Genomic DNA, 23,801 nt, shown 5'->3' with positions numbered 1-23,801 from the left:
ATTGCTGTGAGTGTCAAGGTAGCACGATAATAGAGCCTCCCCTTGTAAAGGGATACAAGAGTAATATGTATCCGTGAACATACGTAACATGTTTATATTTGTGACAACTTAAATACTTCTCTATACAGCCACTTTTAAAAATTTTAATAAAGAATCACAATTAAATAATGTTTTCAGTCAAAGTAGATGTAACTTTATCTGTATAGAGTTTTTTACTGGATGTTTGTGGCTGTGTTGTCAAACGTAATTGCATTTCACAATATGGATAGATTTATTTAAAGTATCTGTTAGGTTATGTGACAAAAGTGCTTTTGGATACCCACAGAGGAGCTCAGAGAGATAACGGCTGGAGAGGGAGCCCAGATAATGCGCTGACAGCTGCTCCCAGGGCCACCATCGGGGTGTAGGGCGCGTTATGGGATGCAGGGGAAAAGCAGTTTGTGATTGCACAGGACTTATCACGGGATGTTTAAGGAAGGTGGGGGTTTAGGTTATTTGGGGAGGAACAGGTGTGGGAAAAGAAAGGGGTAAGTGGATAAAAGGTCTGATTGCATGCAGATAGTGGGCTGGTCACTACACTGGTCAGTCCGTTCGCATGTGACTGTGCCAAGTGTCTGTGCTCTGTGTGGCTGCCCACTTATAGATGAACATATGTGGTATGTACGAGCCCTCTGTGGGCTTGTGCCTGCTGGGAACACACCTTCAGCCTCACTGCTGGCTGGACCTGGGGGCATGGAGCAGCAGCAGCTTCAGCCCTCTCAGGGTGTTGGATCTGGCACAATATTTCTTCCTTTAACAGTCTTAACCTTTAAAATGATTATCAACTGCTATTAAAAGTCAATGTTATGAAAAATGCATCACAAAATGATGAAAATGGAGACCCATACCTCATGTAGACCATGTGTATGTAGTCCTGTGATGGAATGAAGATGGAATTCCAAAAGTGAGAATATCCAAAAAAAGCATTTTTATAATTCCACTACCAACCTGCATAATTTTACAAAATAAAACATAATTGGATAAAATGCATCTTTTTTACTTCTTCTATATTACTTAGGTCCATTTGCTTTCCTGGTAGAAATTTCAGAACAACTGGTATTGCTTCAGGGTTCTGTTTATTTATGCAGAATCCTGCAACGGGAATATACTACTATTTAAACTCTGGTTTTAACCCTAGCGGCCTTTGTTTTGGTGCAGGAAGGATTACAATTGCTAATCCATGAACATGAGAAATTGCATTTCAATTTGAAAAGAGCCTAAGAAATGCTCGCCCACATTCTCCGAGGTACTTCCACACTTAGGACTGCAGCTGGGCTTTTGGTGAGACTTTGAAAACCATCTACATGGCACTTAGGCATTTCAAAGCGAGATACTCCTGAAGTGTTTTTATGTACTTATTCTGTCTATAGATACATTTGAAAACGTGGATCTGAGGCATGTTTCAGATTTTTACTCATATTGCCTAGTGAAATGTTTTATTTTTGTGCCTCCAAGACATGATGGTGTAGATGGGAGTGCAGGTGTTGTAAACATAGTGTTTGACCCCAAAGGACCAAACGTCCCTTTCATTCGAGTCCATTTTCTTCTTTTTCTTCTCATGGGTTTTGTTTGGCCTCCAATTCATGATATTTGCTCTTGGAGCTTCATGGAAAATGTATTTTCCAGGGTCAAGGCTCCTGTTGTAACCTCCAGGCACTGCCGCTGTAGCTTTTCTTTGGCTTCTGAAGCAGCTGCAGTGTGCCGTACTACGGTAACAGTGCGCACCTCTCACCGCCGCTGCATTTCCGCTCTCCCCTGGGGTTGCCTCAGGTTTCCCAGAGCAATATACATCAAACAGTGCCTTTGCTCTTTCAAACATTTGGGTGTTGGTTTTTTTTTTTTCTGGTTCAGAGATAAATCCGATATCATCAGAACACAAACACTTTTACATCATTAAAACGCCTTGGGAAATCTTGGATTTGGCTCGTGAAATGGCTTGAAGTGACCTGGTCCGCTTTGGGCAGTGTAATTTCTGTCGGCAGCCACGTTAATACAGTTTGAGGGGGTTAAAGGAAACATTTAATCTTTCTCTGTTGTTTAATTGCAAACATTTTGTTATGTTTTCTGCTGCTTCTGGGCTTATAAATCAGCTTGTGTCCCCTGGTTGTGCCTGTGGAGAGTCCCAGCCCATGTCCTCTTGTTGCAGCTGGGGTGTTTGTGGCCCTCGACCCAGCAACTCTTCAGAGGTGTCTCTTGAATGAGATTTTCTGCCCTGATGGTTTCAGTTTCCTCTTATTTTTGACCAGTTTTTCTTGTCTTTAAGACTCCCTCCTTCTCTGAAGTCCGAGGCAGCACAACCACTCCAGCAGGCTGAGCCAAGGCAAGGGATAAGGGATGCTCTCCCCAAGTCCCCTCCGTGTTCCCCCATTCCTGGAGGCGGGATGCAGGTACCTCTAACTCAAGGTTTAAACTCTTAGGTGGGTGAAGGGAGAAATGACCACAAGGCTGTTTAGCTCAGGGAGAAGAACTGTGGTGAGACATAGCTGGTGAGACAGCCCCAGTTTGTCCTCTGCTCCCCTTTGAGTCGTTACAGACGGAAGGTGAGCAAAAGGTGTCCGGGAAAGTGTCCGTGGATCCACAGAGACAAAAGCAGGTCAGGAGGTGCAAGGTCAGGGCTGGCACCAGCCAGAGCAGAGTTTACCTGGACTGATATAAATGATAAGAATATGTGATTAAAAGAAAAATGAGAAGAAATTTAGAAAAAAATTATGGGTAAACAGGGCAGCAAAGGGAAAAAAATACCCCAGAGCATTCAAAACAGAGGAGTAATGGTGAGACTTGTACTGATCTGTCAGTAAGGAAGGAGAAAGGTCAAGGTACACAACAACGGAAATAGCTTGTCTTAAATAGAAGTGAATATGAACAGAAGATAATCAGAGGTGTAACCTGGATGAGAAGAAAAAATTAGTCACCAATACTGGCAGTGAGGGGGCTGTCCCTACTCTGAGCCAAGAGACCTGGCACAGAGGGAGAGCAAGCTGGGAAGAGGGATCCCACTGTGTAGGAAAGTCAAGATGGAGAATCGGAGGGATTCAGGAATGTAAAATTATATTGAATGCATAAGACATGGAAATAGACAGACAAAAACTGAGGAAACATATTGTAATTAAAATATTTACTGTACGTGACAGTGTCTGGAAAGTACAGTGAGTGCCGAAATCAACAAACCGTGTTAAAGCACCTTTTTCCCCCCTCTTGAACAAGAATATTTTAAATAGAAAGTCAACTGTGAAATGAAATACATATCCTATTCAGCTGAAATCCCTCTTTATCAGCCATTTCACCTACCATGCCATGTACCTCATATACAGGGTCAAAATTACTATCTGCTAAATCAAATGCAAAAACCAGTGAATCAAGTACATTGCCTAGAAAATCAATATTAAATCAAATACATTCAGAACCAGTGAATCATCTGATTTTAAGGGGTGTTTTTTTGTTCAAATATAGAACTCAATATGCAAGAATAAATGTATTTGTTTGCATATGTACATATGATAAATATTTAACATTTATCTTTCTTTTACCTCTAAAGATAACCTAAAGCAGCTAAGGATGGTTCTAAGACTGACTGATACATCTTTTTGAACACTTCAGAACTTGGAAAGGTAACTATATTTTGAGTACCTGTACCAAGGTATTTACTTAAACAGCTTTAGCCGGCACAGTACTGTAGTCTTAAAAAACCAGAGCATTGTGATTTTTCTTCCCTGTGATCTGTATTTGTATAGTACCATGCACTAGGAAGATTACTACTTTTTATTTGATTTCAGAGATAATATAATGCAGAGGTTTCATCTTCAGATCAAAATTTCAGTCAGCTCTAGAGGGCAGGTTTAAAGCGTGTGTAGCACCTCCACTTCAGGTTGCATTTTGTGAGAAGCTTTTCTTGAAAGGTAAAGCACCTAAGTGGTTAAATTTGAAAATATTTCTCACCCAGCTATCGGTAAAATATACAGCCCTGTCTTACAGGGCTCTGCCATCACTGGTTATCTCTGGTGGTGTATCGGATCTAGCCCTCCCTCGAGCTGTACAGGCTGCCATTTGTTGTACCCTACCCTAAATTCATACGCAGTTTTTCTTCAGCTGTTAATTTTCATCTTAAACTTGTCCAGGGAAAAGCAAAAAAGTACAAGGAACAATACTTCTGTTAACACAGAGAGAGAGAAAAAGGATTTCCAGCATTACAGAGGTTATTAAACTAAGAAGCGCATGTTGCAAAGGAATTTTATATTCCTTTACTACACGTATTCAACACCTCAAAGACCTTTGCGAAACACAGTATACCTGCTATTTATCTAGCTTTTTATCCTGAGCTCTATGCTTTGCTGTCCTTGTTTGCGCACTGAGGAGTTGGGAATTTGACAGGTGGGTTCTTTTACGTCGTAGGTTCCTTTTGAAATAGTAAGTACGATACATTAATAAAATAAGACCACTGCAGAACAATTGTATGATGTATAGCAGAGCTTCTAAGTAACACTCACCTGATGATTTCATTTCTCATAGTCAATGTAAAAGGCACAGAAGAAATATTCCCAAATATTTGACAATAGAAATATGTCCATCATCTATTTGATACCTAACTTTGATAGCAACTTTCTCCTAAGAATAAGGAATGTAATTAATCCTTTCCTGTTTATTTGATTTGTAATTTCAGTACTTCACTGAAAGACCATTTTTAACTATGTGATTTCCTTACTTAAGCTGTCATTTAAGAGAAGCATACCTTCTCTTTCCTCTGAGCTTGCTAAAATATCTAATAAATCTGTCAAAGAAATGTGTATGCATCCTTTTGCATAGACTGTATCCTTCCCACCACTGACGCAGGGGATCAGTGAACTATTTGGACAGTATACATGTAATATTGAAGGACAGCATGTATTTATCAAAACAGGTTGGACCATTCAGTACTGTAGGTTAAAATATTTTTTTAAAACTGAGTCCTTTAGGTAATTTACTGCTTTTAGAAACATTTCCTTCTTGATCCCTAATGAGCTTAGTACAAACAGAGGACAAACTCTCTTAACTTTGCCTATAATTAAAACTTTCATAGAAATCCTGGATGGAGATCTCTCTCTCCCTCTGAAACCAGCAGTGGGTCACGACTGTGGAATTTTGTTTCCCTGACGCTCCTATTTGCTTGGCTGTTTGCCTTGCTACCTGAGAGCCTAATTTAGGGTTGATGCTATTATTACTGGACCTAGTCCATGAAAGCTGCGTCCCGCTGTCCTTGCTGGTGAGAGGTGACTTTGACAGTCTCATTGAGCGGACATTGCAGCTTTGATATTTCCAACAGGGGATAGGGGTTTGGAAAGATACTGCAAGGCATCTGTTTGCCTACAGCTCTGGAGCAAACTCCTCTGCCTAGTCAATTTTTACATAATGCTCTGAAGGCGCATTAAAGGAATTGCTAGAAGAATGTGATACATCTTAGTCAATTTAAATGGCACAGTCAAAGTAACTTCTCCCCTAGTAAAGACCAAAATAGCAGAAAAGGTTACAGGTGAAAATTAGTGCCCCAAAACAATATCCAGTTGCTGTGATATCTTTGTTGCCTTCCTATAAGATCAAAAAGCTTCTTTGCAGGAAGCATTAGGAATTCCCAGATTGGGTATTGTTATCCAGCTGCCTGTGGGGCAGAATGACAGTGGTGTAGAGAGTTTAATTCTGCTTCTCCTGAGCCAGCCTTCCTGGTAAAGGGGTTCAGTCTGGACAAACAGTTACTCTGAATGTCTGTTTGTCGCTCTTTTTCCTGGCAGGCAAGACGTGTGGCCTTAGAGTACTGCAAAACTGGAGCCAGGACTGGTGGTGACAGTTTGAGTCCCTTTCCTTCAGCCTTCTTTCTCCCTGGGCTATTTCAGTGCACGCCTGCTGCTCTGGGAGCTGCCTTACCTGGGAAGTGCAACGCTAAACTTCCTCAAACACATCAGCAAGTGATCTGACAAAGAGATAAGTCTCAGCTTGATTCCAGAAGGCAGATCGCATCTCAAGGTCTTAAAGGTAAGATCACAAATAAAATTACGTGCCTAACATGCAACACGGGTACAGCCAAGACACCCAAGCTGAGAAATGCGATGGTAAGAACTCTTCCGATGTGTGTGTTTGCACATGAGATGCTACATAAATGCTGTAAAGGAGCCCCCATCCCAGCTGGCAATCCATCCTAAGCAGAAGACTCAGCAAACTGGCTCCTGACTGCCATGGGGTGACTTGCTGGGCAGTACTTAATCAAGGGTCTGGGTTTCAGTAAGAGTGAGGGGCTACAGATGCCTGGTGTGTAGCATTGCACGGGGTGTACGGGCAGCTTCCTGCTCAGCTCATGCGTCACAGACCCCTGACTCTCTCTCAGCTTTGCCTCTATTTACCTACATAGCAGACGTGGTCCTGGCTTATATGTTGCGCAGGAGTCTATAGGATGCCATAAGGCAGCTGGGTTTATTAGCTGTAGCTGTTAATGACCACAATCACTGCAACTGTGTCCTGTGTTCCTGTTCCTTGGCTCCCCTGGTCCCCCCCGCAAAAGGGGTAGTGATACTCCCTGCTCACACAGACTGGCTCGCCAGTACTGGTAAAGCTCTGGGGCAGCTGGGAACAAACACTGCAGGAACAGGAATGTGGGAAGCTCACGGTGAGCAGAGGTGGCACAGCAAACTGACCCCCCAGCTGGGAGAGGCTTGGGGAATGTGGCCACAGCTCCAGCGGGAAAGGGGGGTCTGTGTCCACGGTGAATTCATTTTTACGTTCATGGCATTCACAGCCTTGGGGGGGGCTGGCTTAAGATGGCACTTTAACTTGCAATGATTAGCTTGGCAACCTCAGTGCCCTGCTTTTGACGGGTTTTATTTTTTACGTGCTAAAATGGTCGAAGGGTGCTGATTTTATTCTAGCAAAGTCCGCATCCTTCACACGAGCAGATGTAAGACGTATGCAGAACTTGGGGGCCCAGGTCAGTAAGGGGGAGTCAGAGGCCTTGGGAATGGAGCCTATTAAACCCTGTTCTACAGGCAGTAACGTACCATTTGAAAACTGAACGGCAAGTCAGGAAGATCCTTCCTTGCTGTGGCAGGCTGCTTGTGTAAGGCTTTTATTGTCTGCTGCAGGTGCTGGAGTAAATTAAGAAAACCAGTCTTCTGGGCGGGAGGGCTGAGGCAAGGCACTTTGTTCAGCCGCAGACCAAACCCTGGGGACAGGTGTGGCTCTCCACAAAACAGATATGATAGCGCTCTCCACTTTCCACCTCCAACGTTACCCTTCTTCTGAAACCAGGTGTAGTTTTTAAAGGAAGTCAAGTACATTTCCAGTAATAGGACGTATTCTCGTAGCTGGGAGAATATACTTGTTGTAAGAAATACTCAAATTAAAAAAGATCCCTACCTATAGACTGTAGGAAGCTCATTAGTAAAGGGAAAGAAATTCTACCGATACCCAGGATACTCAGGTTTTGATCAATTTTAACAGTATGGGAATTTTACTGCTTCTGCCATTCATTTCAGCCGTGTTTTGTGTGCCAGGCATTTGAAAGCAAGTGCCACATAATTAAAAGGTAAAAGAAAGATAATATTGAAAAAGTCTGGTCAATTCCACGTCTGCTCTTCTTTCTGAGCAGAAGACTGAATATGCCATAAATTAAAATAAACTTGACTGGATACCAATGCTGCTAGTTCTAAATTAACAGATGAGAAATTTGCTACAACAGCTTCCCTTCTGATACTGCCTAATTTAAATTAATTGCCTGTCTGTGAGTCCAAATCAAAAATTAAGGATCAGACTAAGCCTGCAGTATTAACATTGCACCTAACTGTTTAATCCTGGAAATTGTTCTTCCAGAGCTCGGTTTCCAAGGACAACTGCTATGAGGTTCTGTGTGGGTTGTGTTTCCAAAGCAAACATTGCCCTCCCTCCGCTTCAGCACCTTCCCTTATGGAGACAGTGAGCTGCAGCATCATGTTTCTCTCCCCCACTGAAAACTGCTTGCTCCCCCAGCAGAGCCATCCTTTTATTTTATCCCGATGGTCTCCGTGCTTTGATGGTAATGCTGTGGTTTTGCTCGCGGCTGTGCACAGCCCCAGCCCATGCAGCCCTGCTATCCAAAAGCCATCCAGAGCTTGTAGGAAGAAAAGTGCATTTTTTTAATATATAAACTTTATATATTAAATATATATATTTTATATTTATGTGTGTGTGTGTATATATATATATGTATGTATGTATATATATATATAAAATGTTCTGGAAATTAGTTTAATTGTAGGCTGTTTCCCAAGATACAGGGAAGAAGAACGAAGGGGGAGTCACCGACTTGCAGAAACACTTGGTGCTTTTAGGATACTGCTCCTCCTAAGAATTTCATGCAATATTCTCAAAAGACACATAGTGAGGTTACCCAGAGCATGAATCAGGCATTTCATTCTTTGGGAAAAAAATTTGGTCAAATCCCTCTTCTTGCATCACAAACCTGGCTGTACTATTTTTTTGCTCCAACACCTGCAAAATACTCAAATCTACCCACGCTCCTCCAGACAGTCCAGCTGGACAGTTCCTTTCTTTTCCGACTTCTCTTGCACCGCAATTTCCTTCCACCTCTGAGTACAGGTGCCAGCGGCTGGTGCAGTGCAGGTAACAGCCCTGCAAGGTCTCATGAAGACGTTAGCTGATGTTTTGCTTTTTCTTGTACATTACATGGCCAGAAATTCCATTATTTCTGACTTCTTTCTGCCATCTTTGTCCTCCCACCATTCCTTTTATTCCAAGATCTGTACCTACATTTTACGCATGTTCAGGTATTAATGTTCTGGGTGCTCACAAGGCTGATTCACCTGATTCACAAAACACTCCCTGAACTAACTTGGGAAAAAAACCTCAAACATTATTTCCATGAGTGTCATTGCTTGTATGTGCAAAAGGTACATAAACTCTTCTCTACCTCACCCAGCTGGTTTAAAATCTCTCTGCATCAAACTCAGCCACATGTGTGCTACACAGAAGAGAGCCTGATCTGTAGAAATGCATTTTACAGCTTTCTCCAACAGCTTGTGATGATTTATTCTGAAACTGGGTTTCAAAATGAGGATTTCCTGGGGTTCGTCATCCATATTCTCATGTTCTGAGCAGCCACTGATGGGACTTTTAGGTTATTTCCAGAGATTAGCCTAGGAATGGTGCGTCTTTATACCAAATGGTGCATATTTATAAAGCACGTTTGTAGGAAGAACATATTTACAACAAAGCAACTCATCTGCCCGTAAGGCATTGCGCTGTCATAGCCGCCCTGCATGACTTCAGGACAACAAAATCCAGGGCTGGGGTGACGATATCGATTAAAGACATCTCAGCGTGGTTGATCGGGGAATGCTTTTCACTAGTGATGTGGTTTGCTCAGGTACAGATTTGATTTAATAGGTAAGGGATCTGAATAAGGTGGTTGTGACTTTGATGCAGTGTACAGCATCTCTGATTTGATAGGTCATTAATCTGCAAGGTTTAACTAAGTAACAAATTGCAGCTTTCATCAGCTCCAGAAATAAAACGAGGTGGCATCCGGATGCTCTCTGCCTGCCGTGTCCTTCCTCCGTAATTACATTGTTTGGATGATCTAAGCTTCTGCCTTGTGACTCGTTCCTTGAAGTGCCACTGTCAAAAGCAGGCACTTAATGCGAGGCGGGACTACGTGAGATTTGCCAGTCAGCAATTCTGCCTGGAAAAGCCCCGTCTCCACAAGCGGTCCAGCACTTCTCAGAATATCAATAAACACGCCCTGCTGAAAAGGTACTCCTAAATCTAGATACACCTGTGGCTTTCACAGGTGCCTGGTCCTGCTCTCCTTACTAAGGCAGAATTTGGGTTTGATAGCAATGTGTTTTGATGTAGGCTCACTTGATGTGAAAAGTGGTTTATTTTCTTCAAAATATAATTTTAATAGCCTTTATTAGAAGAGTTAGGGGCATCCACGGCTGTTTGTTGGACAGAAGCTCTGATTTCTCTCAACACCAGCAGTTTATCTTTGCAGGCACAACTGGGCACAGATATTTCTAAATACCGGTCCATCATTTTAAAGCTTGTCCAAAGCCCAGTGCAGTGGAGATCTGTTCCGTTATTGCCACCCAGATTTTCACAGTACTGGCACACGGAAAGTCTAACACGTCTGAAAGATCTGGCAGGTGCCAGAGCTTTCTGCTAAAAGACCGTCCAACACTTAAAAAATATTCCAGCCAAAATGGTTCTAGCAGGGCTTTGACATTTGAAAGCATTTGCATTTTCTTGACAAGTAAAAGAAGTTGACAAATGAATATTCTGAATATTGATGAAAATTATAAGGGAGAGATGAGTCAAAAAGCATACTTATATGAAGTGTATTAACTCCTAGCAGGCAAATATGAGAATTTTTATCTGAAGGTCGTGCCTGATTTGTGACATTATGGAACCGAACAGATTTCCTTCATTTTTTATAAATTACCTAGCTTATATTTTCATTGTAACCTGATGTGGTATTTTCCATAAATGGGACTGGTATTGGAAGGATAATAGTCACACTAAATAGTGGCTAAGTCTCCCTGCATTTGAAGAGACCTAAATGTTCTACAGTTAAACAATGCACAGTGCATGCAGAAATTAAACAAAAGTAGCTGAAAGTGATAAGTATGGAGAAAGTCAAACACAGGATAAAATTCAGAGATGAACACCTAATGAAATCTGAGTGGAAGACATGTATTTTCTTTATACTTTTTTTTTCCTTTTTTTCTGGCCAAGTTGTTTCTAAACTGAATTTAAGACACAGTTTTAAGTATGTTTTAACTTAGTGAGGGAGCACAAATATGTTGCATTATTCTGGGAGAGACTTAATCAAAACAAACAAATACTGTACTGAGCTCCAAGTAGGAAGCTGGGGGTGGAGGCAGGGGCGGGGGGTGATTTGATTTCCAGATAAAATGGTCCAAGAAATTTATAAATGTAAATTCAGTTAGGGGAAACGCATCCCTGTGTTGACAGCTAGCGCAAGCCCTAGGCACCCTTCAGGCCTGCTTAAGCCCTCTGTGAAGGCTAATTAGCTGCATAGCATGAATGTTCAATTCCAGATAAATATGCATTTTACAAACAGTCTGCAGAACAAGAATTATTTATTGGACACGTTTGTGAATAATTTGAAGTGTAGGATGAACTCAGTCATTTTTAAAATCCATTTACCAACAGTTTACAAGTGGGTGGGGAATAAAGAATCAAGCATAAGAAATATTTGTTTTAAAACCCCACAATTTCTCTAGCTGTTATAAAAGGCTTGAACATGCTTCATGGTAGGGGAAACAAGGACCTGCATCACCTTGGGGGAGCACAATGTCTCTGAAACATGTTGAGTGTGCCATAATAAAATGTCTACTATTTTATTTTTTGGGTCAGAGTATGTTTTCCACCTGGAAAAAAGAAGTGCTCTCGGGTTTGGGGAAGCATGTGAACAGAGTGGGATTTTTATGGTCTGGGAGTCCAGGGGCAGGATCTTCATTCATCCTCTTCCACTGTGAGGAGGTTAGTGAGTCTTACCCCACAGCACCTAAAATTAGTTCTATAAAATCAGATGGCATAATTTATTAATTTTTAAAATATATGAATTATTCCCTCTCCCCACCCCCCATCCCGCCCCGCAGAATGAAGTAAACCTTTATAGCTCTCTAGTAAATGTTATGGGATGCATGCCAGGATGTATATGTGATGGGATACATGCCAGGACATATATGTTACAGGATACCTGTTGGATGTACACATGTTCGTGCAGTCCCACACATGCACTTTGGTAAGAGTCATAAGACCAGCGCACTCCTTTTCAGGCTGAATACAGAGCAACTGGGCAGCTCAGGTTTTTAATAGATCAGCCTGGAAGCACAGGTTCTTCTATTTTCAAGTATTTATCCTAATTTCTAACCATAATTAATTCATGGCTCGTTTATACTCATTTGTCCTTGTGCCAATATTTTACTGGTTGCTTAAGTAATTTTTCTCTCCCTTCATGTTTACATACCCTGATATATTTATAGGGAACAGCCATATCCCTTCTTAGCTATTGTTTTGAGAAGCTGAACAAGCCAAGCTCTTTTAATCTCTGCTTGTAAAATAAATTATCATTTATATTGCTCAAGCACACTTGTTTACTGTGAGGTTATTTTTGTTCTGGTCTGCACTTTAATTATTCTTTGACTTTCTTATTTGTTAGGAATAAACAAGAAAAAAAAAATAATTGGAAAAAAATCACAGGCAGTATTTTCTGTTCCAAAGCAGTCCTGGGACCCACAATATCGTATATATAAATGACAGCTGGATAAACGTGTGCAAATGCTGATACACTTATATTGCTAGAGTGCATTTGGGACGGGCTCTTTTAATACGTGATGGTGCGGTGGATGTTAGAAAGCAGCACTGGCAAATTCATAACAGGAAATGCCAACTCAGGAAAACAGTTCCTTTTAAAAGCTAAACTGAGTAAGTTAAATCTTTTGTGTAAATTCAGCAGGGAAAAATTCTGAATTCCATAGCTGGAGAGCCTACTTGCTGCAGATATAACATTATTTTCTCACTGTGTGTTAAGCGCACAGTGACTTGGCGCTGAATGAAAAGGAAGATTTCCCTTCTGGTGGATATTCCAAAACTTTCATGTTTTCTCCCAGATGGGGACTTGATTGTGATAAAAAGTCTAGTGTAGAAAACATTATGAAGAAAATATCAGGTTTGGTTTGTATTTGAAAATGCTTTATTTCTATAGGTCAGATGTAAAGAAAACATTTTCCAAAATGGTTTTGTTTTGGAATGATGCACACAACTGCTCACCCACTGGCTGTACGAACTTTTGCGCAAGCTGCAATGACCCTGTGTCCTCCGGCTGTTTTTGCCAGTGCTGCTGCGTCACCAGGGATGCAGGGCATCCTCTCGTGGAGGGGGCATTCTGCCTTAGGAGTGATGGATTTGACCGATCTGCAGCAATGCTCATGGGGGAGAACAAGCCACTCAGAATTACGGCTCTGTCAGACTCGGCGGGCGCGTGGTTAACCACAGAAGTTAATCCTCAGGTAGAACAGAGTCGGTTGTGTTTTGCGCTGTCCTAGGGTGCTGCAACATCATGTAGCTGTAGCAGCAATGGAAGAAATATGGTGACGGTGTGTGGGACATTCTCTGGAGTCAAACCTTCTGCCTGGCAGAAATGAGTAATGTCAGTGAAGCTTCAGGCAACAGCACCAAAGGGCGCTTTTTTTATTTTCTTGTTGGCTTATTCTTTCCAGTGCCCTCTTCCTCACCCGCTAGCTGTGCCTCTAAATCAGTATAAATTATACTATTTTTCTTTTCAAAATGAGATTTTGGGCACCGTAATGTAGGACACAGAAAATATCCCAGGACCAGAACCAGTGGGACCACCCTGCAGGTACCGGTGGTGTGTCTGTACCAGCCAGCCCAGCTCAGGGAGTGACATGGCCATGTTTCCCGGCAGCACGCTTGGTTCAATTGCCTTGGGGTTGATCAGAAGGTTTATAACCTTCACATAAACGCACCTCCACACGTGGATGGCTATGCTATTTTCAAATGCTTGCACAGCACCGTACTGTCATGTGGATTTATCAGCGCTCAGAGCTGCAAAGGAGAGATTTGCACTCTGCAACAAACTGACAAATAAATTCAAAGTATAAAGGAATTTTTCAAGTGACACAATAAAAGGATGCAGATAATTAGAAATAATCACACATCTTCTTCCCCTCCTCCCAATTTCTCAAATACTCAGAGTAGCTCAAACTTGAAATTCTAATATTTTGTAAGTATAGGCTATGTGTAATTGTAATTCCACATATTCATTGAAATGTCATCTATGAAATGTTTTAATAACAGGAGGGGATAATAATGCTTAGATGGCAATAATTAATGATTCAAGTACCTCTTCTTTACCTGCCAGTTTAGAGACTTTCCTTGACCTGCATTTAGTTCCATGCTTTGAGGTCGTTCCTTTAGGCTCTTCTTGGTTTGTGTGTCTTTAAATATTTAGGTTTAAGTACGGTGGGTGAATTTCAGGTCAAGGAATAGGTTAGGTGGGGATCACACATTAGGAAACTCAATGTTGCCGGCTCTCTTGGGACTTCCACAGTAACTGCAAGTCCCTAGGGATGCTGCTGGAGCCATTGCTTCTCCTTTCCTGGGACTTGGAATAAAGAGCGAATTGCAGATATATCCAAGGGGAAAAAAAAAAAAAAAAAAAAAAGCATGATCCCTAGATGTTAGATCTTCACTTGGCAGCCATCATAATGATTTGGTGGAAAGGAAACTGGAGACAAAGCATAAACTCATTTTCTTGTTATGGGGCTGCCTGGTGCTGCTGAGGGCAGTGCTGGTGGACCTGAAGAGATGGGAATTAACACCACCTGTTTGCTAAATGACTGAACCCAGATCCTAGGAAATATTTGTCTATGGCTCACACTCTCAAGGTCAGTTATTTGGCTGACCCAAGAATATTTTGTAATCACGGTCATCTTTTGCCTTTGAATTTCAGATGTCAGGTTTTTGTTTTGGTTGTTTGGAAATGTTTTTTTGGCTAGTATGTTGCAATTTTTATTGCTTCCTCCCGCCACCCCCAATTTACAATGAAAGCTGCAATTCTTAGTTTTCCAGGGGCAAACAAGTACTGATGGAAGCTGGAGGAGTGATGGCTGTTACAAAAGTACACTAGCAACCTGAGTAATCTGGCTCTTTATCAAACATTTCATTGGAAGACTGTTGAAGAATTGGAAGAACTGGAATACACCCTTTTTTTTTTTCTCCTATTTTTTTTTTGTTTTGTTTTTGTTTTTGTTTGACAGCACCTAGGCTGACTTTTTGATAGATGGCACTAGTTCATAATGCTGTACTTTACATCATACTGCACTCATCGTACCAAAATACCATATAACATACTTAGCAAAGTTACTATACAAAGGTTTTGCAAACAGGCAGCGTACAATCACAGCAAGCAACTCCCAAACATCAATACATTGTATGTTGCATTAGGCTTCAGAATGGCCATCAGTCAACGAGAAGGAGTGAAAGCCCTGCAGGTCTCCACCTCTTGGCTTGGCATTAGCAACCAGCCTGATGGACTTGGCCTCTAGCACAGGCCTGACCACGGTGAAACAGGCAGTTCAACGGGTGCCTCTGTGGGGGGAGGCACTTGATAGGCAGCAGAACTGCAACTGCCTAAAAATGTTTTCTTGAGCAGCCTTTTGCATGGGATGCTGGATTTGTTTAGCCTGAGCCATCACTTTCGTTCAGAAATACCGCTGGCCTGATTCCCTTCTCACAGTCCTGTAACCCCAGTGACTTTGGCAGGGCTGCTCTGAACACCGGTGCCAATGAATTAAAGAGCAGATACTGCATTCCTAAATAAATGTGTGAGTCACCGCCAAAACCATTTCGATATAGGATGGGCACTTGGCTGGCGCGCTCAGAGCGTGCTGGGTCGGGGTGCATCAGCAAGCTCCTGCCGATGCCTTCTCCCAGCGTTTTGGCTGACAGAGCAATTCATCCGACAGAAACAAGCTTGTCTGACCCTGCTCTTACTCTGCAAATAGTCTCATTGATTTCACAGAGTAAGGTGCTAAGAATTTCTCTTGGAGTCTGGTCTGCAGTACTTCATTTGGATAGCTGTCAATTAGCCCGCGACTTGGGTTATCTGCCCACTTTGGGGCGGATGGGACAATCAGACACCTCTCTGCAAATTACTTTGCTTCTGGGCGTGCAAAAGCCACCACAAACCAAAGGCCCTGCTATAGGAAGAAATAAAAGGTGACTGAGGCCGTGCTCCTCAGAGTGCTACCCAGAAAGCCGCGGGAAACGACACTGCTGAATGTCTTCCTAACTCTTAAAATTAATGCATCTTCACTACCCAGCCTGTGCGCCAACACAACAGCCTAATTAGCAACATTGGGTTTAACATACAATGATTCTTAATGTGGGCTTTCCTGGATTTTCCTTTGGAAGGCAAAATATTTTTTTGCTAAGAAGAAGTATAAATAGAACTTGGAAATAGTTGAAACATCTTGTTTTGTTTTGATTTTTGCTGATCTTCATTTCAAAAATAGACAAGCTGATTTAAACGTTTTTCCTTTTAACTGACAAGAAGTGCGATGTTTTTTAAGAAATGAGTGTTTTATAAAAGAAGCACTGACAAGCGCTGCCTCACTGCTCAGCACTGCGTGAATATCAAAACAGTTATTTTAAACGCCTGATCTACAAAGGAGTTTTGTTTCACAATCCAAAACAATAAATAATTCTTTTTAGTGTGTGGTTTTATTTTCCAGGGTATTTAGCAACCTGGCATGTCAGTGATGGCTGCACAGAAAAAGACGACTGTATGTCACAGCAGGCCTGTAGCTGTCTCTCCATCTTGCTTTTCCCTTTTTTCCCTTTTATCCCCGTATATCTCGGATGACCTGATACACCATTATTTTTGTAACATGACATAGAACATATATCACACTTCTGACCTTAGCAGTAAAATGCGCTCTTATTAAAAGTGAAAACAACTACCCAAGTGCCTTTTTTTTTTAACCTACCGAAATGAGAAGCCCCAATTAATTGCCGCTTGCAACAACTTAACGTGAACCCAAACTCTGAGCGCAGAAATAATTGAGCTTCTTTTTATATTAAATAACATGGGCTGAGCAGGAGGTGATGTCAATTCTTGATTATCATTAATAACATCATCCTAATTGCCCTGAATATCATACTGTAGCTGTCAGCGAGGTGATGCTTGTATGCATGACTAAATTTGGCACGCTCTGCAAACTCACTGCCACCGGGACTGCCAGTCTGGCCAGCAGACTGGTGGGCGCTGCCTGGCGCTTGCAGGGGAGGGTGCTGCGGTGCTGTGCAAGGTGCTGCGGTGCCGTACAGCGTGTAACCTAGGGCATGTGGTACAAAATCACATGGTGAGTGGGGACAGTGATACGGTTATTCATGTTTTAGGTAGATAGAAGGGCCAGATGTAGCCGCACAACCAGAGTATTTCATTAGCTAATTAGCACCATTAATAATAGAGGGATCAATGTTCAACAAATATTGGCTGTTTAAAAGAGTTTTTTTGAAAAGCCAAAAATTTCACAGATTTTAGTGTAATATCATTCTTCCCAAGTTCACCTGCGCAGTTAGGCTGAAATGGATAAAGTTGATCTTTTTCAATTATTTGCTTTTTCCCTTTTCTTGACAGAAGCATCACATGAATGAGGAAGTGTCACTCTGGGTGAACTTTCATTATATCAGAAAGCCTGATTAGAAAGTAAAGAACAGCTGGGCTACATATTTTATGAGTTCCCTTCAAAAGAACGCTTTTTGGGCATACTGCTGTCAGTCAGCACTTCTCTGTCTCCTTCCTTTTCTTTCAACCAGTATGTCTTTCTAATAGGGCAAAAAGAACTTAGCGGAAAAAAAGAATGTGTTGAAAAACAGGAACCAATTTAATACATACTCCTCTATTTTTCTCTAAAGGTGATGTCTGAGTTTCTGTCTCAACCCTGGTATGAATCTGAAGTACCTGAAGGGATGGATCCTTCTGCAGCTCCAGAGTTTCAGATCTGGTGGTTGATGCATTTCCATCAGAGGACTGCTGAGGATGTGTTTATGCTCAGCCAGTAAAGACTTTGCTGGCATCACAGGAGTGATCTTGGAATATTGTTCTGAGCCTGGAAAATTTTACTAAAGTAGAGTAATAGTGCAATACTGTCTTGAGGGCTTGCTGCTAGACTGGACTCAGGAAATGGAGGTGGATGACTTCCCATGGAAGAAGGCTCTTCCATCTTCATGAAAGTGGCAGATCATTCGGTCTCCTCCATCTCAGTTCTCCCAAAAGAATAACACTAAGGGCACTTGTGACTCCCTCTGTTTGCTTGGCTCAACTATGTCAGCCTGCATGAGAGCAGCTCTTCTGCTTCCCCCAACTCAGGCAGGTTCTTTCTCCGTTATATTTTCATTCTCATTCTCAGCTACCTTCTGGAGGATGCTGCCTCTAAAATATATATATATATATATGTATATATATATATAAATCTGTATATATGTTTGGATGAAATAATGCCTGTGAAGAAAGAGGGAGATAGTGTGATTTGCTAAGTCTTCTTTTATCCTGCTTGTGGCAGAGATGGTAGGAATGTCTCTGCTTCTCTTAGGAGCCAAGGGAACCTCATGGCGCATACCGGGACATGGTTAAACAGGGTATTTTCAAACAGAATGTCATTGAAATGTAGTCAAAAGTCAGCTCTGCCAGAGCAGCAGAGATATCATCACAGAGCACAGGCAAGGGTGTCAAATCTGTGCACTGCTATATTCCCTATTTAATTTTCACATGCTAATTGCATTTCTTCCATTCACAACTACAACATCAAGGAGTTGGCTCTAGTTATAAATACAAATTCTGAGTCTTTTAGTATCTTTCAGTACATTGGCAAATTGGGGTTTTTTTCAGGCAATCTGGAAATCTTTCAGGAAGAAAGTAAGGTTGCAACTTAAAATCTCACCCCTTAAAACGTTAGGTGATGCTGCACATCAGAGAGGAATTAAATCTTACGCTGCAGAGTTTTCTATTAAGCAGCCCCTTTTCAATACAGAAAACATGCCAGATATTTTTAGCACACTTTCTCCTGCCCTTCCCCCCCATCTTTTTAGACACGAGCATTTTGGCTTGGAAGCTTAGCTGCAAAAAATACCTTCAATGTCAGGTTTGCCCCTAATGAGCTCTTATTTTACAGGAGCTTTATGTAGTTTGCCATGCTAAAATTAAACAGCAAAAGTTCTGCATTACTTGACTTCTTATCCAACCTCCCTGGTGCACAGGAAGAATGCCTGTTTTCTTTTGGTTTTAATAGAAATACAGCTGGAGATCTCAGTTTTGGAAAATCACAGCTTTGTGGCAACAGTAGTGGTTTGTCGCTGGCACCTTATCGACGGTGCAGCCCCAAACCAGTGAGCACCACAGTCTTCGTACATACTGCATTGGTATTATTGTGTTCTCATTGATTGCCTGCCACTGCAATGGACTCGTCGTGATGTGCAGTCTTCTGCCGCTTTTGCAGACATGGACTTCTTGACCTGAAGGACCGGTCATGCCCGGGGGATGGATTTTGCAGCCTTGTACACAACCTGATTCGTGAGCATTACCCCATCGAACTCATCGTCGGGTAAAAAGAGCAGGAAGAGAAAGAAGTGCAAGGAGGGACAGAGATATAAAAAGGAAGGGTAAAGAGGATGTGAGTCATTTTCTGAGATTCCCAGAGGCGGGAGATTAGCTCATGGGACTGCTTGTGTTGAGTGCGTCTGGAGGAGGCATCTTGTTGTTTCACATGTCTAGGGTGATAGAGTCGGAGCCTTCTTGAAGAAAGGTGTGAAATGACTGACGGAGTCTCGTTCATGAGAGGCCAAGGCACTGAGGAGATGGGAAGGAGGCAGTAGGAGGGGATTTGTGGATGAAAGAGAGCTCTCGAGCTGCGGTGAAGCATACAGGCTTATATTTGCTCTGAAGCGCCCACTCAGAAGCCTAACTTCAGATAGCACAAAACAAATAGAAGACAAAAACATTTAAGATGTAAAATAGAGCATTAGTCACAATCTGATGATGTTTGGCACCACGCTGTTGATGTGCTCCCTTAAGACTATGCCAGTTTCTTCCAGACTTTCTTGTGATGCAGAAGAAAACATAACATTAAACTACTGACTCACAAGAAAGTGAGTATGTGCATATGTACACATAGCATTTTATGTAAACAGTAAGTCAGCAAGGAAGGTGTTGGCTTTATGAGTATACATAACCGTTCAAAGCATATTTTAGTTATACAAAGCATACTTTTATATAAAGCATTTGCTTTCAGGAACATAAAGGCAAATAAATCGCATGGTCTTGAATCCTTTATTTTAGTTGATCCTGTCATAGCAAAAAGCATTCACGTTCATCCGTAATGTGCCGATACAGAATGCACTTCATAAACTCAGATTTGCAGAAAACTTCTAGTTTTGAAATTTAACTGTGACTAAATCTGTTACTTAATATTATTTTCAAGCTGTACGTTCTTACAGGCACAACCTAAAATGGGAGGGGAGGGCAGAGGCTGCCCGGTGAATGCAGCGAACACGCTGCAAAGCAGGAATTTGGTAATGTAATAGGTGTCAGTAATATCATTAACTCTTTGATCTTCTTCCATTCAGAGCAGGGGGTGAGAATAGTTTGCAGTAGCAGCTGAATAGAGATGAATCAAAAATGCCAGGCTAAAACTAGCTGCTGCATTATTGATTATCTGGAAATTCTGACTTTGGATTTGTATAACTGAATTTTCCCACAGCTGTTTGCAAAGGTTTGCCATGATAAACTATTTCTCATTACTGAATTTTGAGAAATGCCTCCTAACAAGGAATGTGGATACCTTAATTCCAATTTAAAAGCTTCTCCTTTCAAATTGATCCTATCCATTTTGAAAATGGATTAATTAAATAAAAAAAACTGGGCAATTTCTTTTTTCCTCCCTCCCTCCCCTCCCCTCCTTCCTTCCTTCCTTCCTTCCCCCGTTCCTTCCTTCCTTCCTTCCTTCCTTTTTCCCAGCTCCTAGATGGATGTCCCAACAGCAATAGTCAGTGTGTTTTCATCTCGGGCTCCAGTGCCGCTCAAGAATTTGGTGACACCAGAGTTGCCGTGGATGAAAGGAAGTCAGGACGAGAGCGGTAACTTTTACACTGTAAAATGCACACCACCTCACTTTGTTTTACAGCAATCAGAGTGGGACATCAAGTGTTAAGGATTTAAAAAACACAGTGCATTGGCAGAAAGATGGACTAACACTTTTGTGTGGTTCTGTTAACCTAATTTTTCCATAATTTAATACAGCAATCAGACAAGAGCCTTTCAAAACAGTGACTATATACAAAGTAATATATTAAGTTTTCTTTTGACTCACAAGGTTAGAGAGCATTAGAAAGCTTGTTCACCATTAGCTTTGTTCCATTTTCTTTCAGCAATGTTAAAACTAACAAAACCCTAAAGCCCCAAGCCCGTTCCTGTTTAAAAATATCGCTGGTGGTCATCCACTAGTACTTCAGGAGGTTTATTCATTAAAATATTTTAATAGACCCCCAAATCATAATTTTCAGGAATGTCTGAAGGCCACTAGAGATCAGCAGCAAACAATAAATTAACTGGGGAAAAAAATTAACTGAATGTCACACAGTGCAAATAATGGTATGAGTTACACTGATGGTAATTACCATTTAAAAAAGGAAAACTGGGATTTGCGTAGTGTTCTGGTCGCCAAAGTTCTCCTCTTGGAAACAGATCAAGCCTGAGAAAGGTTCTTCCACCCTTTCACAAGACTCCCTCTTGCAACAAGCTGGTTTGCTCAGAAGTGTGCTGTCAGGGTGCCCCGTGTCTCTGCGCCGCCCGGCCCGTGGAGCAGCGGCATGGCCCCATGGCAGGCTCCATGCCCTGTGGACACCTTGCTCTCACTCTGAAGAAGACCCAGACGTGTCCCCCCTCCCTTGCTGCTGGCCCCTTCTCAGCTGAACTGGAGGAGAGGCTTCAGTTGTGGGGAGAAAGGGAGCAGCGAGGAGTTTGGTGTCTGCCTTCAGCATTAGCATAAAAATTACACTGAAATAAAAGTATCTCTACAGCATTACAAATGCATACTAATTATACAAGAATAGATCGCAGATGTTTGCTCATGATGAATGGCAGCTCACGCTGCAAGGGTACTAATTGGTTTTAGTGGTGGCACTTTGGAGGGTCGCAAAGTGCTCCCTGCACAGAAATACTGATGAGACTCACATTAAAATATGTAGCCAAGTTTATTTTTGGAACTTCTTAGGATGATAAATAAATGTATTGTTCATTGTTTCTTAAAAGTATTGTGTTATTATGGAAATGTGACCCCATGAGCCTGAACCAAGCAATTATGTCGCTGCTACTAGTGAAACAAGTTTTATGGTAAGGTCCAAGGCTATAAACTGGCCTGATAACTAGTAGGAGACTTAGTTTGTAAAGGCATGGTGGCTCTGCTTGCACCTGTGACTACTAGCCAACCATGGGGGTGATTTTTGGCCAATTGCCTCAGTTTATCAAATTACCTATAAATGTTTCCAAGGGTATGTTAGAAGAAAGACCAAGCTCACACCTTCAGCAGGCAGTCCTCTAGGCATAGAAATTGGGATTTTGCTCAAAAATTTGTATGGGAAGCATCTGATTAATTTTTTTTTCCTTCTTTTTTTTTTTTTTTTTTAAATAATGCATATCTAACCTTCTTGAGAGCAAAAGTATTTTTTTCTGACATGAGTGATACTGCACACTGTGATATATCCCCATCATAATGCAGTTGTTACAGGAACAGCGGTCAGCTTGGTAAGGAAATGCTTTTGCCACGTGTGAAGGGAAAGCTTCAGCATTAGTTTATATAGGATATAAAAGAAAGACACGAAAGGTGTATGTCATTTAATTCTCAAAAATGACCTGACCAGATGTCAAAATTACTAAGAAGCAGCATGACAACCCTTGGATGCCAATCCTTGAAAACAAGACAAGCAAGACAAGGAGATACTGAAATATGTGGACTAAAACTAAACTCTGTTTAGTTTCTTTAAGAAAATACATTTTCTTGAAGAAAATTCTTAAAAAGGAAACAAAAGCCTATTTAAATATTGGCTTAAGCATTTGCTTCCAGTAGTCAAAAAAATCAGTTGAAGTTTGTCAAATTATGGGGAGCTGGAAAAGTTCAACCTGTAACTTCGATGGTCTGTTGGTCTGGTTTTGTCTCAGGAATGCTATCTTGGAGATATCCCCCCGAAATGATTTCTAAAATGAATACACTTTTAAAAAGGGTTTTAATAGAGGAGAGCTTTGCTTGCCCGTCCCTTGCTGTGTCCCTTCCTGTCCCCTAACAGAGCCCATCAGTTGTGCAGGGTCGAACGGAGGTGGGCAAGGGTGTGCACAGGTTTCATTGACTGTCATGTTGCTGACACTCAAGGTCTGAATGGCCCCAAAAAAGAGCTCTTGTACTTTCTTATCCCACGTATAGATCCTGTACAGTCACTGGCAGTCTCACCCATAATGCGGGCAGGGGAATTAAATAATTTAATGATAATACTGTTCTTTTTAGAAACTATTGGAGTTGTTGGGTTTTTTTATATGAAAGACGTTTTATAACCATTTTTCAAACTCTACCTTTCACAAACAGGGTGCTGCAAGCAGATGTTCATCCAGCATTGAGGAACAAACAGGAATAAGCAGGTAAGTACTCACATCCTCTGTTTGGAGTTGGATCTCTATGACAGAAGAGCAGACACCAGTAAAACACTGAGTTGTTCTGCAGTGCCGCTGTTCATTTTGTTTCTATTCTAGCAAAACTTATAAAAAATTCTGGTTTATATCTGCTGTCCTATTTTTAATTCTTTCTTTGGTGTAATCACATCTTCACTGATTGATAAAAACATGAATCTTGCATTTTTCTGCAAAGATAATTGATTTTCACCATTTATTTCTGAAGGAAAAGGTTACAAATTCATTTTTGTTAAAACTTTTTACAAACTTTTTTACTCTTTGCTACTGAAAGTTAATTATGAGCAACATTTTTTTTTTTAAGCATCTGCTAGCTCTAGCATTCCATTTATGAATTATAATTACAGTATTTAACATCTTTCATCACTGATGTCAGTCATCAGCTTCCAGGAACCTACAAGTTCAACATAGTCTAATGTTTGAAAGCTATACCTAGAAATTGAATATCAAAGTTTCTTTATAAAGA

General features: G+C 41.4%; 1 long non-coding RNA gene across 1 annotated transcript; it reads left to right on the top strand.

Annotated features, from left to right (window-relative positions):
* The first annotated feature begins 258 nt into the window (after positions 1-258).
* LOC114017202 (uncharacterized) lies at positions 259-23,409 on the top strand. Its single transcript, XR_003562103.2, has 5 exons — positions 259-2,426; positions 3,575-3,647; positions 5,799-6,039; positions 12,915-13,098; positions 19,101-23,409. It is a non-coding gene; the product is annotated as an uncharacterized LOC114017202 (long non-coding RNA).
* The last annotated feature ends 392 nt before the right edge of the window (positions 23,410-23,801 follow it).

This window comes from Falco cherrug, chromosome 13 (assembly GCF_023634085.1).
Source record: "Falco cherrug isolate bFalChe1 chromosome 13, bFalChe1.pri, whole genome shotgun sequence".
In the NCBI taxonomy this organism is placed as follows: domain Eukaryota; kingdom Metazoa; phylum Chordata; class Aves; order Falconiformes; family Falconidae; genus Falco; species Falco cherrug.
This window is presented reverse-complemented; position numbering and strand designations above follow the sequence as displayed.